We start from the raw sequence: 16,174 nt of genomic DNA, 5'->3' as shown, positions 1-16,174 counted from the left end.
TTTCTAGGGTTTTTTATATGTTAAAGGAAGGTATGTCATACATTTGGAAGTAACAGTGAAACTCTAGATGGAATGAAAGTTGAAGTAGTCTAGGGTGTATGACAAAGTCCCTAGCAAAATGTTGAAGAGTATATGTCTCTTGTTTATAATTAAGTCTAGAATCTGATATATATATATATATATATATATATATATATATATATATATATATATATATATATATATATATATATATACATATACATATATATATATATACATATATGTATATATGTATATATATGTATATATATGTATATATATATATATACATATACATATATATATACATATACATATATATACATATATGTATATATATGTATATATATGTATATATATATATATATATATGTATGTATATATATATATATATATATACATACATACATACATACATACATACATACATACATACATATATATATATATATATATACATACATACATACATATATACATACATATATATACATACATACATACATACATACATACATACATACATACATACATACATATATATATATATATATAGATATATATATATGAAATGATTATTTGATTCCGTGATTCTATAGTTTTGGTTTTAATTTCTATTAGAGTTGTTAAGGTACAAAATCTTCAACTTGGTGAAGATGTTCATTGATGTGATAAGCATGATGGGGATGATAATAAATTTGATGAAATGGTTGGAAGCCATGAAAGTTTCTACGATGTCGAAAAGGAAGAAGTTGATCTCCCAAAGGAAGCATGAATAGAAGAGATATCCCTAAAATTAAGAGGGAGTCCAAATAAAGAAGTGTTTCCTGGTTGAGAGGAAGGGCTTAGCTTGGTGTTAATTTAATAATGAATTTCGGAGGATATGTTGCTACATGGAAGGTAGGAAGGAAAAACATACATGTTTAAGGAATCTTCTATCATAGATTTGGTTGAGAGTCCTATTATGGAAAGTTGAGAAGCAACATTTGGTTGTTGGAAGACCCCAGAGGTTTGTATTTGATTATGTACAAATGAAAGTATATTATTTATTGGGGTTGGGTTTGTACAAGTGAATCTCTCGAAGGATCTGATAACATGTTGGTTAACAATCAGTTTAATTGGAAGAGATTGGAAATTCTTAATCTGCTAGATCTAGGAATGTTGAGGCTTTACTGGTGAAGCATTTCCTAGGCATACATTTGGCTGGCAGTTAGTGTTGATGTTTGGGTCCCGAAGTTGGAATGGTGGTGTTTATTATTGAGCTATGTTTTGCATACACACCTGGATTTTGGGTTGATGGTTATCAAGTAAGCCTGATGGTACCTAGAGGGGCTGAAAGCTTGGGTCCATCTTAGTCCCACTTTGATAGATTTCCCTAGTTAATAATATAGTCCATGGCATTGCAGTGTCTAAATTGTTGAGTGACTGGTTGGATAGATTTCCCTGGTCGGGAATCTAGTCCATGGCATTGCTATTCCTAAAAGTTCTTCATGGTTGATATAGTTTGAGATCTTCCATTGTATATGTATGTTATGAATACCTCCCTAATTAAGAGGGACTGTTGGAAAATGTAAATATGTTCGGTATTCAATAATGTACTTGAGTCATTATGTAATGTACTTGTCAAAAGAATAAATAAAATCATAATATTATTATTATTGTGACTTATTAAAGGATGGGTTTAATGCTTGGGCCACCATGTTTTAGGTCAAAGTCCCCATTGAGGAATTCTAGGATTTATTCTGAGTCTATAGAATTATTGTACATTTAAAGAGACCCTTCTTGGGCATTGAATCATGTAAAAAGGTTTAGTATTGAGTCAAATATGATTTATGGAACCTCCACACCATGTTGGCCTAAGGGAAGATCAAGTTGGCCTAAGACCCTATTCAACCCCACAATAATCCTATAAAAGGAAGGACTTTGAATTCATTTGAAGCATCATTCTCATCAAGTTCAAATTCTCTCTATTCGGGAGAAGTATGAAAATCTTGTTGCTAGGAAGAAGTGCGAAGTGGGTAGATGGGAAAGTCTGTTGTCGGGAATCAGAAGTAAATGCGATTTTGGGTGAATATAAAGAGTAAAGGAAAATCGAAATTTTGGTGGTGGTCTCCCTCTTTTTTGTGCTCTAGATTGGAATATCGAAGCCTTCCAAGTTGAACTAGTACCGAAGTTGTTAACTACTGCCAGTTGCTGCATAGTCAAAGTTGTTAGGAGGAGGCCACTCTTCTGGAGGTTGACTTGATGTGGAGGGAAGGTTTTATATTGGTCTAGGGTGAAGAGTCTCAGCTAATACTATTGAAAGGAAGAATTACTATGACTGGTTTTCCCCTCGAGGGGGATTTTGCCCTGGCATGTGCCTACATCTTGTGTTCATTGTTTTATGTGCTTCTTCTTTGAAGTAATTTCTTGATGAACTAAATAAAGAAGAAATAAAGAATCGTAATAATAAGAAACATCACAAGTAATGATCAATATTAAGAAAATCTTTACTGCCTTTCTTGTTTTCCAACAGAATTCACAATGTTGCACTAATGGTGGTTCACTAGAACCTCCTTTATTCTAGGACTAACATATTCTTGTCCACTAAAGAGCATAAAATATTTTATGCTTCAATCCACCTCTTTGCAATAAACATTTTTGTCGAAAACCAACAAGTACAATCCCTAATCCTTAAATATGTCAATTGCATGAAGTGTCACATAATTCATAAGTGGTTTAGAAGAACACAAACATGATGACCACCAGTTGAGAAAACATATATTGTGTATACCAACAAGTTATGCAATCCTGCAATTTATTTGACCAAGCAAGATTGATCAATGGTGATGTTGGAGTAGTCATGCAAGTTGAATATACACCAAGAAGTATCCCTCTAAATTTGCCAATATATATTGTTGTGACATTTGATAATCACATTGGATCTACATTAGACCAAGCTAAACCAAATCATATACCAATTCAACTTATACAATGAGGTAACAAGAAAAAAATTCCCCTTAAAAATGGCTTGAGAATTGATTATCATATAATTCCTATGAAATGATCTTAACATGGACTATCATTGACATTGGTAACATTAAAAATCAAGGCTTTACCTTCATGGCAATGTCACACATCACTACTATAAAAGGAATGTGAATCACACCATCATTATTCTTCGAACATTATGAAAAATGAAACATTATTGCTACATCTCACTACAAGGGAATATCAACCTCACAATTACAACATATAACCTTGAACCTTAGCTCATCCCTGCCATTTTCTATTATAGTCATGGAAGGACACAAAATTATAAATGATTCTCTAGTCCATTGTTTTGTATTTACTAGTGCTTATTAGTACTGCTAAAAGTGTCCTTTTGATTTATTCTATTTGATAACAACTTGTGTATCAAATACTTGTTAATAAATAACCATCAATTATACTTTAACCATGCACATGATAACTAATCCTTTTCTTATTTACAAATATAAACAATTAAGATGCCATTATGATGATCATGAAATATGTTTTTCATGAAAATATACTATTATGTTCATTCGGCTGCGTTTCTCCAACTTTAGGGGTATTCTATTATTTGACTTGTCAGGGAGTTATTTATCAAATATTTTATTTTTATTGTAACAAAGATGGATTTCCCTTTATATAAAAATGAGATTCTATACATTTCATGGGAGGTTTGGAAATTGGAGTATTGTGAAAAAGTGAAAGAAATGAAGGGAATTGAATAGCTTGGAGATGATCTTGAGCTTCTCGTGTATTAAATCCTTAAATATTGATGAAGCATGAGTTATAGATTTACTTTGTTGTATTCTCATGTTATGTTTTTTAACAAGTGTTTTATATGTTACAAAATCTTTTGGTTATCATACTTATGTGAAGACTTAATAAATAAATTCAATATCGATTTTGGAATAAGTAGTGTGGGGAAGTTCTCCCTCTTGTTTATTTGTTGTTTTATTTCTACACTTGTTTTCCATTTCTATATCAAACTAAGTTGCAAATTTGGAGGTGCATTTCAACCACAAAACAACACCTTCACAATTGTGCAATTGTGTTGATTAGTGGCACATTAATCCCTCCAATACTTGATTCTACAATGTATTTTAAGGATACATTTTGGAGTAAATTGCATCAAACTAGTTATTTTTACCTCAAGTACACATCCAAGTGATAAATGCATAAAAAAAGTTCTTTCATCCAAGAGGTTGAATGCCATAAAATAACTCTTTCACCCATATAATCCATCTCGAAGTAGTTTATTCTAAGGCACTAATTCTTTCATTCATTGAATTTTCCATGATACCATTAGCCCTTAAATTGATAGGTCCAAGTCTTACATCATCCCATTTCCTTGTTCCCCTCATTTCTCTTTCATTTCTTTGTCATACCGTATTTTCCATTTTCACTTCTACGAACCATTACTATAACCATTTTGTTTATCATGGCTTTCTTCATCTTTCACCTTAAACCCCTACTCCATAGTCTTGATAATCCTATGCTCAGAGAAGGCCCCCTGAGTTGGAGAAGAGTCAACTAAAAGAGAGAAAATGTTAAGAAATACTCAATATAGCTATTCAATGGACTAGCCTCTTGTTCAGTTTCACTAAAAGTAAGGAACAAATCAAGGTTTAAAACATGTTGAATGCTCCTTCTTATGCCCATACTTATAACATGAACAGTGTTAGTGGATAACGGTGCGTCATGGAACATTTTTTCCCTTTAGATAAATGCATATTCAATTAAAATGCAGTCGATAAGTATGCTTTTAGTAACATTGTTTGTTGGTCAGCGACATATTAAGTTGATTGTGTCACTTGGATTTTGCATACCTTCGTTTATGGAAATAAATTTTCTCAATCACTTGATGGTTATACACAAAAAATATACATGCTCTAGGTTCAATTGAGCATCAAGAAATTATATATATTGTAATAATATTGTTTCATACTAATTGGAATTTTAGTCCTCCAACAAATGCAGCGGATATGTCTTATGTAGGCATGAATCATGATACTCATATTGTGAATATTGTTGGGTTGTGTTATATTATTTCCATGACTAGCTCCCCTATATTAGGTGGACGGACCTATCTATGGTTTTGTGCATGGTTTCCACAAATGGTTTTGGGCGGGATGGTTTTCAGTCCATGGTATTTTTTAGATCTGATCAAGGGAACTATGGTTATTTTCTAATCCATGGTTAATAGATATGGGTTTATGGATGCTTTGGCATGTATATATATGTATTGTAACATTGAAAGGAATATAGTGAAAAATCAATCTGGTTGTCCTGGTTTTGGGATCCACGGGAAAATCTCTGTGTATATGTGTTTTATGTGTTATGCTCTCGCTATTGTTTATTTTTTGTTTTTAGAATTTGTATGCAGGTAATTTTTGTATGGGGTTAAAACCTACAAATATGGTGCAAAATAAATCCTCAAGATCAAATGCATCAACAGGATAAGAATTCTCTTAAGGGATCATACTTTGCACTCTCATGTTGAATGGTAAAGGTATTCCATTATTCTTGCATGTAGTATTCAATTCAAGACATTATTCAACCAAGCTAACATTTTCCTAATTAGTCTATCTTGCTTTTCAAAGGTAAACTAACATATCAATTGAACTTGGACTATGCACACCTCATTGGTGATAGGTCAAGTACACTTGTAGAGGTGTAGTAACAAGGTGTCACTTAAAGAACTCAGTCACTGGAATTTAGTGGATGAAAAAATTGTTGAAATTTTAGTTTGCATTTCTAACTCATAACTTTGAATATTAACATTGATACAGAGCCTCAAAATTACTTCCAATCTCAATTTGCAATTGTCAAAAACATTTTGTACATGACATTGAAAATTCCAATTGAATTCATAAAAATCATAAAAGTGGGGGCAATATAATGACCCCATATCCCAAGCTTATTAACACTTCTCAGTAGATTTTCCATGGATATAGTCTTGCCTTGGAACAACAACCATACAAATCCAAATGGAAATCTCAACCAATTCCCAATACAGTGAATAGATACTTCATCTTTTAGATTCTCTACACAATAGATTCATAAGAACAAATTTCAAACTTTAAGATCGCAATTTCTTATTATATTTTTGTTGTGGCTATGATAGGAACCTCCTTCAATTCCTCTTAATGTCTTGTGCTAGGAGGTAATTGAGGGCCCCACCTTTCTAGTGAATTATGAGGTCACCACACCATGCCTATATAGCACTTGATGCCTCTAATCAATTCTACAATGACTTGATAAATTGGAGAACTTATGAGATTAATGAGGGTTTATTATACACTTCATCAACATAAAAAACGCCTCCAACCCTAGGATTTCTAAGGAAAACCTTGGGGAAGGCCTAAACTGAAGCCCTCCTAATTTTTTTATGATTTTATCCATTGTGTACCCAATTTTATAACACTCTACTAATCATTAGTGGAACACTATAGGCTTAAAACATGCAACATTTTCTCACTTATCGTCACATTTTTGTCACTTTTCCTCAAATTTTTCCTCTCTTCAACCTTATCGCACACCTTTGAGCCTCAATTACGTGCTATATAGTCTCCTTTACCTTCTCCTAAACCCTATATCACTCCCTTCTCATCATTTGAATACTATACGTCCATACTTAGTCAAAATTATGTATTTTTCCTCAATTTGTTTACCTCTTTCAGCCTTTATAACGTAGTGTTAACCACTTATCCATTGGTAGCTAATGTTATAAATATCTAATAATGCTTGAAGCTTTTATATAGGGTCTCCTAGGTCTCCTCCTTAGATTTTTAGTACTATCTTGTCTATCTTCTCACTGCTACAAGGTCTCCCTTAACCAAATTTGGTGTTTTCCCTCAAATTTTGGTCTCTTTGAGCCTCATAACGCATCACTGATCATCATGAAAGCGTAATAGTATCAAATTGAGCTTTATTGTTGCACCATAGTGCAACCTTTATCATCTACATAGTGCTATAGGGTTTTCTTGGCCTTCTCCATAGAGCTATAGGGTCAAAATTCACTCAAAAAGCTCAATTTTGGTTGCCTCCTCCATTGTAGAGTAAAACTAATTATACTAAGCATCATATTAGTGCTACACAATTCTATTAAGACTTAACACTGAGTTATGATTTGTTTCTTGAGGGTTTTTATCACATAAAGTGCCTTTTTTCCAAGCTCTCCCCTAATCAAAACCCTTAGGGTTTCATGTTTCGGGGGTTAAAATTCAACTTTTAAGAACATTTTTTGGCCTCCCAAGCCACTGTAGTGCAACACTAATAACTAAGTCAGTGTTATATCATTGCACTCTCCATTAATTCAATGTTATAATGCCTGATCAAGATTCAAAACGAATTCAATATGTGTCCCTTAGGATTTTGTTTCACTTAAGGTGCCTTATTCTAAGCCTTCTTTAGGCAAAATTGGCCTGAAGCAGAGGAGAAAAGCAAGGTAAAAGGTTTTATTATCCAAGTATCTTAAATTTCATGAAAAACATTCTAACATAGCTCCAAAATCTCCCAATTATTTCCCTTAGTTTCTAGAGGTTTCCCTCATTGGAATTCTAGGGTTCATGCTCCATAACCACCTCAACACCAATTCCCTCTTTTTTTGGATTGTATTTTGACCACTCATTTTTCTTCAATATTGGGCACATAAAGAAATGTTTTCATGCACAAAAGCCGTAATTTTCCTCCTATAAGCACAAACAAGGTCCTCAATGGGGAAATACCCATCTACCCTAATATTAATTTTGAATATGTAATTATGATGGGTAATGACCCCATACCCAATCTTAATGACACTTCTCAATGGATTTTCCATGGATACAATATTGCCTTGGACCAACAACCATACAAATATAAATTGAAATCTCAACCAATGCCCAATACAGTGAAAATATACTTCATTTGTTTAGATTCTCTACACAATAGAATCATAAGAACAAATTTCAAACTTTAAGATCGCAAGTACTTATTATATTTTTGTTGTGGCTTCAATAGGAACTCCCCCAAATTCCTCTCAATGTCTTGTGCTAGGAGGGAATTGAGGGCCCCACCTTTCTATTGAATTATGAGGTGACCACACCATGCCTATCTAGCACTTGATGCCTCTAATCAATGTTATAATGACTTGATAAACTAGATAACTTATGAGATTAATGAGGGTTTATTATACACTTCATCGACATAAACAACCCCTCCAACCCTTATCTTTCTAAGGAAAACCTTGGGGAAGGCTTAAACTGAAGCCCTCTTAAAATTTTATGATTTTATACTTTGTGTACCAAATGCTATAACACTCTACTAATCATTAGTGGAACACTATAGGCTTAAACATGCATCATTTTCTCACTTTTCGTCACATTTTGGTCACTTTTCCTCAAATTATTCCTCTGTTCAACCTTGTCCCACACCTTTGAGCCTCAATTATGTGCTATATAGTCTCCTTTAAACTCTCCTCAACCCTCTAGCACTTCCTTTCTCATCATCTAAATACTATACGCCCATACTTAGTCAAAATTAGGTGTTTTTCCTCAATTTGTTTACCTCTTTCAGCCTTTATAACAGAGTGTTAACTGCTTATCCATTGATAGCTAGTGTTATAAATATCTGCTAATGCTTGAAGCTTTGCTATAGGGTCTCCTTGGCCTCCTCCTTATATTTGTAGTGCTATCTTGTCTATCTTCTCACCGCTGCAGGGTCTCCCTTAGCCAAATTTGGTGTTTTCCCTCAAATTTTGGTCTCTTTGAGCCTCATAACACATCATTGATCATCATGCAAGCATAATAGTATCACATTGAGATTTATTTTTGTGCCATAGTGCTACCTTGACCATCTACATAGTGCTACAGGATTGTCTTGGCCCTCTCCATAGAGCTATAGGGTCAAAATTCACTCAAACAGCTCATTTTTGGTTGCCTCCTACATTATAGAGTAACACTAACTACACTAAGCATCATCTTAGTGCTACACAATTATATTAAGCCTTAACCCTGAGTTACGATGAGTTTCTCCAGTTTTTTTATCACTTAAAGTGCCTTTTTACCAACCTTTCCCTTAATCAAAACCCCTAGGGTTTCATGTTCTAGGGGGCTAAAATTCAACTTTTAAGCACTTTTTTTGGCCTCCCAAGCCACCACAGTGCAACACTAATCACTAAGTCAGTGTTATATCATTGCACTCTCCATTATCAATGTTATAATACCTGGTGAAGCTTCAAACTTAATTCAAGATGTGTCCCTTAGGATTTTCTTTCACTTAAGGTGCCTTCACCTAAGCCTTCCTTAAGCAGAATTGGCTTGAAGTGGAGGAGAAAAGAAGGGTAAAAGGTTGTATTATTCAAGTATCTTAAATTTCTTGAAAACCATTCTATCATAGCTCCAAAATCTCCCAATTGTTGTTCTCGGTTTCCCATGGTTTCCCTTACTAGAATTCTAGGGCTTCATGCTCCATAACCACCTCAACACCATTTCTTTGTCTTTTTCGATTGTATTTTTACCACTCATTTGTCTTCAATATTAGGCACATAAAGAAAATTTTTCATGCCCAAAAGCCATAATTTTCCTTCCATAAGCACAAACAGGGTCCTCAATGGAGAAATACCTAGCTACCCTAATATGAATTTTGAATATGTAACTATGATGGGTAATGACCCCTTACCCCAAGCTTATTAACACTTCTCAATGGATTTTCCATGGATATAGTAATGCCTTGGACCAAAAACCATACAAATATAAATGGAAATATCAACCAATGCCCAATACAGTAAAAATATACTTCATTTGTTAAGATTCTCTACACAATAGAATCATAAGAACAAATTTCAAACTTTAAGATCGCAAGTACTTATTATATTTTTGTTGTGGTTGTGATAAGAACCTCCTTCAATTCCTCTCAATGTATTGTGGTAGGAGGGAATTGAGGGCCCCACCTTTATTGTGAATTATGAGGTCACCACCCCATGCATATCTAGCACTTGATGCCTCTCACAATGCTATAATGACTTGATAAACTAGATAACTTATGAGATTAATGAGTGTTTATTATACACTTCATGAACATAAATAACCCCTCCAACCCTTATCTTTCTAAGGAAAACCTTGGGGAAGGCCTAAACTAAAGCCCTCTTAAATTTTTTAAAATTTTATACTTTGTGTACCCAATGCTATAACACTCTACTAATCATTAGTGGAACACTATAGGCTTAAAACATGCATCATTTTCTCACTTTTCATCACATTTTGGTCACTTTTCCTCAAAATTTTCCTTTGTTCAACCTTGCCGCACACCTTTGAGCCTCAAGTATGTGCTATATAGTCTCATTTACCATCTCTTCAACCCTATAGCACTCCCTTTCTCATCATCCAAATAATATGCATCCATACTTAGTCAAAATTAGGTGTTTTTCCTCAATTTGTTTACCTCTTTCAGCCTTTATAACGTAGTGTTAACTGCTTATCCTTTGGTAGCTAGTGTATAAATATCTAATAATGCTTGAAGCTTTGATATAGGGTCTCCTAGGTCTCCTCCTTAGCTTTGTAGTTGTATCTTGTCTATCTTCTCACCGCTACAAGGTCTCCCTTAACCAAATTTGGTGTTTTCCATCAAATTTTGGTCTCTTTGAACCTCATAACGCATCATTGATCATCTGAAAGCATAATAGTATCAAATTGAGCTTTGTTGTTGCACATCTACATAGTGCTACAGGGTTGTCTTGGCCTTCTCCATAGAGCTATAGGGTCAAAATTCACTCAAAAAGCTCATTTTTGGTTGCCTCCTCCATTGTAGAGTAAAACTAACTATACTAAGCATCATATCAGTGCCACACAATTCTATTAAGACTTAACACTGAGATATGATTTGTTTCTTGAGGTTTTTTATCACTTAAAGTGCCTTTTTTCCAAGCTCTCCCTTAATCAAAACCCCTACGGTTTCATGTTTCGAGGGTTAAAATTCAACTTTTAAGAACATTTTTTGGCCTCCCAAGCCACTGTAGTGCAACAATAATGACTAAGTCAGTGTTATATCATTGCACTCTCCATTAATTCAATGTTATAATACCTGATCAAGATTCAAAACTAATTCAAGATGTGTCCCTTAGGATTTTGTTTCACTTAAGGTGCCTTATCCTAAGCCTTCTTTAGGCAAAAATGGCTTGAAGCGGAGGAGAAAAGCAGGGTAAAAGGTTTTATTATTCAAGTATCTTAAATTTCATGAAAAAAATTCTGACATGGCTCCAAAATCTCCCAATTATTTCCTTCAATTTCCAGAGGTTTCCCTCACTAGAATTCTAGGGTTCATGCTCCATAACCACCTCAACAACAATTCTCTCTTTTTTTGGATTGTATTTTGACCACTCATTTTTCTTCAGTATTGGGCACATAAAGGAATGTTTTCATGCACAAAAACCATAATTTTCCTCCCATAAGCACAAACAGGGTCCCCAATGGGGAAATACCCAGCTACCCTAATATTAATTTTGAATATGTAATTATGATGGGTAATGACCCCATACCCCAAGCTTATTAACACTTCTCAATGGATTTTCCACAGATATAGTATTGCCTTGGACCAATAACCATACAAATATAAATGGAAATTTCAACCAATGCCCAATACAGTGAATATATACTTCATTTGTTTAGATTCTATACACAATAGAATCATAAGAACAAATTTCAAAGTTTAAGATCGCAAGTACTTATTATATTTTTGTTGTGGCTTCGATAGGAACTCCCGTAAATTCCTCTCAATGTCTTGTGCTAGGAGGGAATTGAGGGCCCCACCTTCTATTGAATTATGAGGTGACCACACCATGCCTATCTAGCACTTGATGCCTCTAATCAATGCTATAATGACTTGATAAACTAGGTAACTTATGAGATTAATGAGGGTTTATTATACACTTCATCAACATAAACAACCCCTCCAACCCTTATTTTTCTAAGGAAAACCTTGGGGAAGTCCTAAACTGAAGCCCTCTTAAAAATTTTATGATTTTGTACTTTGTGCACCAAATGCTAGAACACTCTACTAATCATTAGTGGAACACTATAGGCTTAAACATGCATCATTTCTCACTTTTCGTCACATTTTGGTCACTTTTCCTCAAATTATTCCTCTGTTCAACCTTGTCGCACACCTTTGAGCCTCAAGTATGTGCTATATAGTCTCCTTTACCTTCTCCTCAACCCTATAGCACTCCCTTTCTCATCATCTAAATACTATACGTCCATAATTAGTCAAAATAAGGTGTTTTTCCTCAATTTGTTTACCTCTTTCGGCCTTTATAACATAGTGTTAACCGCTTATCCATTGATAGATAGTATCATAAATATCTTCTAATGCTTGAAGCTTTGCTATAGGGTCTCCTTGGCCTCCTCCTTAGATTCGTAGTGCTATCTTGTCTATCTTCTCATCGCTACAGGGTCTCCCTTAACCAAATTTGGTGTTTTCCCTCAAATTTTGGTCTCTTTGAGCCTCACAACACATCATTGATCATCATGCAAGCATAATAGTATCACATTGAGCTTTATTTTTGTGCAATAGTGCTACCTTGATCATCTACATAGTGCTATAGGATTATCTTGGCCCTCTCCATAGAGCTATAGGGTCAAAATTCACTCAAAAATATCATTTTTGGTTGCCTCCTACATTGTTGAGTAACACTAACTACACTAAGCATCATATCATTGCTACACAATTATATTAACCCTTAGCCCTGAGTTACGATGAGTTTCTCCAGGTTTTTTATCACTTAAAGTGCCTTTTCCCAAACCTTTCCCCTAATCGGAACCCCTAGGGTTTCATGTCCCAGGCGGCTAAAATTCAACTTTTAAGCACATTTTTTGGCCTCCTAAGCCACTGTAGCGCAACACTAATCAGTAAGTCAGTATTATATCATTGCACTCTCCATTATCAATGTTATAATACCTAGTCAAGCTTCAAAATTAATTCAAGATGTGTCCCTTAGGATTTTCTTTCACTTAAGGTGCCTTCACCTAGGCCTTGCATATGCAAAATTGGCTTGAAGTGGAGGAGAAAAGAATGGTAAAAGGTTTTATTATTCAATTATCTTAAATTTCATGAAAACCATTCTATCATAGCTCCAAAATCTCCCAATTGTTTTCCTCAGTTTCCCAAGGTTTCCTTTACTAGAATTCTAGGGCTTCATGCTCCATAACCACCTCAACACCATTTCTCTGTCTTTTTCGATTGTATTTTGACCACTCATTTGTCTTCAATATTAGGCACATAAAGAAATTTTTTCATGCCCAAAAGCCATAATTTTCCTTCCATAAGCACAAACAGGGTCCTCAACGGGGAAATACCCAGCTACCCTAGTATGACTTTTGAATATGTAATTATGATGGGTAATGATCCCATACCCCAAGCTTATTAACACTTCTCAATGGATTTTCCATGGATATAGTCTTGCCTTGGACCAAAAACCATACAAATATAAAAGGAAATCTCAACCAATGCCCAATACAGTAAATATATACTTCATTTGTTTAGATTCTCTACACAATAGAATCATAAGAACAAATTTCAAAATTTAAGATCGCAAGTACTTATTATATTTTTGTTGTGGCTATGATAGGAACCTCCTCCAATTCCTCTAAATGTATTGTGGTAGGAGGGAATTGAGGGACCCACCTTTCTAGTGAATTATGAGGTCACCACACCATGCATATCTAGCACTTGATGCCTCTCACAATGCTATAATGACTTGATAAACTAGAGAACTTATGAGATTAATGAGTGTTTATTATACACTTCATGAACATAAACAACCCCTCCAACCCTTATCTTTCTAAGGAAAACCTTGGGGAAGTCCTAAATTGAAGCCCTCTTAATTTTTTTATCATTTTATACTTTGTGTAACCAATGCTATAACACTCTACTAATCATTAGTGGAACACTATAGGCTTAAAACATGCTTCATTTTCTCACTTTTCATCACATTTTGGTCACTTTTCCTCAAATTTTTCCTTTGTTCAACCTTGTCGCACACCTTTGAGCCTCAAGTATGTGCTATATAGTCTCATTTACCATCTCGTCAACCCTCTAGCACTCCCTTTCTCGTCATCCAAATAATATAGGTACATACTTAGTCAAAACTAAGTGTTTTTCCTCAATTTGTTTACCTCTTTCAGCCTTTATAATGTAGTGTTAACCGCTTATCCATTGGTAGCTAGTGTTATAAATATATAATAATGCTTGAAGCTTTGATATAAGGTCTCCTAGGTCTCCTCCTTAGCTTTGTAGTGCTATCTTGTCTATCTTCTCACCGCTACAAGGTCTCCCTTAACCAAATTTGGTGTTTTCCCTCAAATTTTGGTCTCTTTGAGCCTCATAACGCATCATTGATAATCACGAAAGCATAACAGTATCAAATTTGAGCTTTATTGTTGCACCATAGTGCTACCTTCATCATCTACATAGTGCTACAGGGTTGTCTTGGCCTTCTCCATAGAGCTATAGGGTCAAAATTCACTCAAAAAGCTCATTTTTGGTTGCCTCCTCCGTTGTAGAGTAAAACTAACTATACTAAGCATCATATCAGTGCTACAAAATTCTATTAGGACTTGACACTGAGTTATGATTTGTTTCTCGAGGTTTTTTATCACTTAAAGTGCCTTTTTTCCAAGCTCTCCCAAATCAAAACCCCTAGGGTTTCATGTTTCTGGGGTTAAAATTCAACTTTTAAGAACATTTTTTGGCCTCCCAAGCCACTATAGTGCAACACTAATAACTAATTCATTGTTATATCATTGCACTCTCCATTAATTCAATGTTATAATACCTGATCAAGATTCAAAACTAATTCAAGATGTGTTCCTTAGGATTTTGTTTCACTTAAGGTGCCTTATCCTAAGCCTTGTTTAGGCAAAATTGGCCTGAAGCGGAGGAGAAAAGTAGGGTAAAAGGTTTTATTATCCAAGTATCTTAAATTTGATGAAAAACATTCTAACATAACTCCAAAATCTCCCATTATTTCCCTCAGTTTCCAGAGGTTTCCCTCACTAGAATTCTAGGGTTCATGCTCCATAACCACCTCAACAACAATTCTCTATTTTTTTGGATTCTATTTTGACCACTCATTTTTCTTCAATATTGGGCACATAAAGAAATGTTTTCATGCACAAAAACCATAATTTTACTCCCATAAGCACAAACAGGGTCCTCAATGGGGAAATACCCAGCTACCCTAATATTAATTTTGAATATGTAATTATGATGGGTAATGACCCCATACCCCAAGCTTATTAACACTTCCCAATGGATTTTCCATGGATATAGTATTGCCTTGAACCAAAAACCATACAAATATAAATGGAAATCTCAACCAATGCCCAATACAGTGAATATATACTTCATTTGTTTAGATTCTCTACATAATAGAATCATAAGAACAAATTTCAAACTTTAAGATCGATAGGAACTCCCCTAAATTCCTCTCAATGTCTTGTGCTAGGAGGGAATTGAGGGCCCCACCTTTCTATTGAATTATGAGGTCACCACACCATGCCTATATAGCACTTGATGCCTCTAATCAATGCTATAATGACTTGATAAACTAGATAACTTATGAGATTAATGAGGGTCTATTATACACTTCATCAACATAAACAACCCCTCCAACCCTTATCTTTCTAAGGAAAACCTTGGGGAAGGCCTAAACTGAAGCCCTCTTAAAATTTTTGTGATTTTATACTTTGTGTACCAAATTCTATAACACTCTACTAATCATTAGTGGAACACTATAGGCTTAAACATGCATCATTTTCTCACTTTTCATCACATTTTGGTCACTTTTCCTCAAATTATTCCTCTGTTCAACCTTATCGCACACCTTTGAGCCTCAAGTATGTCCTATATAGTCTCCTTTACCTTCTCCTCAACCCTCTAGCACTCCCTTTCTCATCATCTGAATACTATACATCCATACTTAGTCAAAATTAGGTGTTTTTCCTCAATTTGTTTACCTCTTTCAGCCTTTATAACATAGTGTTAACCGCTTATCCACTGATAGCTAGTGTTATAAATATATGCTAATGCTTGAAGCTTTGATATAAGGTCTCCTTGGCCTCCTCCTTAGATTTGTAGTGATATCTTGTCTATCTTCTCACCGCTACAG

This window comes from Pinus tabuliformis, chromosome X, assembly GCF_031772625.1.
Source record: "Pinus tabuliformis cultivar Carrire ecotype Pingquan chromosome X, CPIR1, whole genome shotgun sequence".
In the NCBI taxonomy this organism is placed as follows: domain Eukaryota; kingdom Viridiplantae; phylum Streptophyta; class Pinopsida; order Pinales; family Pinaceae; genus Pinus; species Pinus tabuliformis.
The sequence above is the reverse complement of the archived record's forward strand: the minus strand, read 5'-3'. Positions refer to the sequence as shown.